Source organism: Otolemur garnettii, unplaced genomic scaffold (genome assembly GCF_000181295.1).
Source record: "Otolemur garnettii isolate 467f Iridium unplaced genomic scaffold, OtoGar3 scaffold00244, whole genome shotgun sequence".
In the NCBI taxonomy this organism is placed as follows: Eukaryota; Metazoa; Chordata; class Mammalia; order Primates; family Galagidae; genus Otolemur; species Otolemur garnettii.
In genome coordinates, this window is record NW_003852639.1 from 1,045,679 (window position 1) to 1,048,246 (window position 2,568).

The 2,568-nt window shown below is 51.6% G+C and overlaps 1 protein-coding gene across 2 annotated transcripts in view; it reads right to left on the reverse strand.

The window, feature by feature from the left end:
- S100A16 (S100 calcium binding protein A16) overlaps positions 1-2,568 on the reverse strand; it is a 6,816-nt gene that overhangs the window by 2,622 nt on the left and 1,626 nt on the right. Inside the window, exon 1 of one of the 2 annotated variants that reach the window (XM_023508333.1) lies at positions 1,504-1,525. The exons of the other annotated variant lie outside the window; for it this stretch is intronic. The gene's annotated coding sequence lies outside the window, so the exon portion shown is untranslated. Of the gene's footprint in view, positions 1-1,503; positions 1,526-2,568 lie in introns of those variants that run through there. 2 annotated transcript variants of the gene reach the window in all.

The window sequence follows — 2,568 nt, forward strand, 5'->3', positions numbered from 1 at the left end:
GGGCTGGGGATTCGAACCCGCCACCTTAGGTGTATGTGGCTGGCGCCTTAGCCGGTTGAGCTATAGGCGCTGAGCCGGGACATATTTTTCTAAATCCTGACAAACAACTTTCCACGTTGCCTGACCTAGAGCCTTGCTATAGGTAGATATTCTATAAATATTCCACTTCCTTTTAGCCCTAATACCAGGTATCCAAGACCCCCAGTCACTTTTCTACACTTTTTCCTTCATGAGGCTTCTTGTAAAGGAAGGATGAAAACTGTTAAGGAATAGGCCAGGAGGAAAGAAGGCAGGAGAGTGGAGGAGGGAGGGAGGCAGGGCACCTCTGGAGGAGAGCCTCGCCCTTTTCTGGGCTGCAGAAAACCACACTCTTGCTGGGCACAATGGCTCACGTGGATTAAGTGCCTGTAATCCCAGCACTTCGGAGGCTGAGGCAGGTGGATTGTCTGACCTCACAGGTTCAAGACCAGCCTGAGCAAGAGCAAGACCCCATCTCTAAAAAGAATAGCCAGGCACTGTGGTGGGCGTCTGTAGTCCAAGCTATTTGGGAAGCTAAGGCAAGAAAATCACTTAAGTCCAAGAGTTTGAAGTTGTTGTGAGCTATGACTCTACAGCACTCAAGAAGGGGTGATAAAGTGAGACTCTGCCTCAAAAAAAGAAAGGGAAAGAGAAGGAAGGGAAAGGAAAGGAAAGGGAAGGGAAGAGAAAAGGGAAGGGAAGGAAAAAGGGAAGGGAAGGGAAGGGAAGGGAAAACCACAGTCTTTCCACACAGTTGGTTCAACTGTGTGACCATGCAGTTCAGTGTTTATACCTGTGTAAGACTTTCACACAAACTGACAATCACAAATGAAGAGGAAGACTACTGTTTAACCCACGATCTGTCTGCTCCACTGCCTTTGGTGGCAGTGGTTGCCCAGGCCCATGCCAGTGGGATTCTGAAAACTGGAATCTGTAGCTGTTTAAAGAATGACTGTGCTGGGCGGTGCCTGTGGCTCAGTGGGTAGGGTGCTGGCCCCATATACCGAGGGTGGAGGGTTCAAACCTGGCCCTGGCCAAACTGCAACAAAAAAATAGCCGGGCGTTGTGGCAGGCACCTGTAGTCCCAGCTACTCAGGAGACTGAGGCAAGAGAATCACCTAAGCCCAGGAGTTGGAGGTTGCTGTGAGCAGAGTCCAGCACTCTACAGGACTCTGCCGAGGGTGATAAAGTAAGACTCTGTCTCCACACACACAAAAAAGGACTGTGCCAAGCCTGCCCCTAGACAAGTCTTAGGAGTAAGAAGAGAATTTAGAGAAAACTTCCCACCCTTAGTCATCCAAGATCTTATTCTCTAAGTGAGAAATCTTATGGGAAATAGGGAAAGGGAAAAGGAAGAGATCAGTGTTTGGGGAGTGCCTCCCCCACTGGCCAGCCCACCTCTCCCACCACCTGCGTTCCTGGAGTGATTTCTCTGACCAGAGAAGTCTCCTCCTGCCCTTCCTCCATACCATACCCCAAACCTACCCTGCCTCTGGCTGCAGTCAGGCAACACAGAAGAGCCCCAAGAGATGGTCAGCTACCTGCTCTCAGGAGAGCTGGGTTGTCCAGAGAGGTTACTTCAGACCTCTGGCTTCAGTTCCCAGGCCTCCTCCCACTAATCTGCCCTCCTACCCACCTTCTTCTTATAAATCAGATAGCACTAGAGATAACCATCTGGACAATTGCTTTCCTGAAGCTTTTTCTGAAGGAAACGTATCAGAGCAGGCAGTCAGGGGTCATTAGCCTCATCCTCCTCCCTCCCTCCCCTGGGGCCAGGAGTCAGGCTCTGCCACTCCACCCACCCCACAGCCACCTACTCTTCTGCCTGCCCTACCTACCACCAGCCAGGCCCAGGGTTCCCAGGCATGGGCAAGCAGGAGGTAGATCCCTGAGTGGACAGTGTACACCAGAGCCTTCCAGAAAACTGGGAATAAGTAACCACATCTTCCAAAGGGCCCTCTCACCTGGGCCCTAGCCCTCACCTGAGTTCTCATTGTCTCCTCCTGGGCTGACTCATCATTGAGCAACCAGGAGACTCCCACCCCCACCTGCCCACCTCAGCACAGCTTGCTGACTTCTCCAAAAGCCCAAATTGCCCTGACTTCATGCCCCTGGATCTCAGCCACTACAGCCCCACCCTCCCACCCACAAGGGACCCACCCCCCACCTGCCCAGGCTCCTTCAACTCACCCCTTCAAGTCCCTGAACACCTGCCACACCCTCCAAAGCTCACCTTTTCTTCCCACCCATGGTGGGCTTGAGTCTTACACTGCTTCCAAATGCTGGGACACGTCCCTGGACTCCTGTCCCTTCTCAGCACTGTTCTCTCCAGAGCCTGGCCTAACTTTGGCAGTGTGAGTGTCCCTTCCATTTCCTCCAATTCACTCTATCACTTATTCACTATTCATCTGCTTATTCATTTATTGACTCATGTATTCACCCTCTTGTTCAGTAATGCATTTCTTCTCTCATTCATTCCCTTCTTATGTTGTTCATTTTCCCCACTGCCTTCAATATACAGGGAAGTTGGCTCGGCGCCTGTGGCTCAAG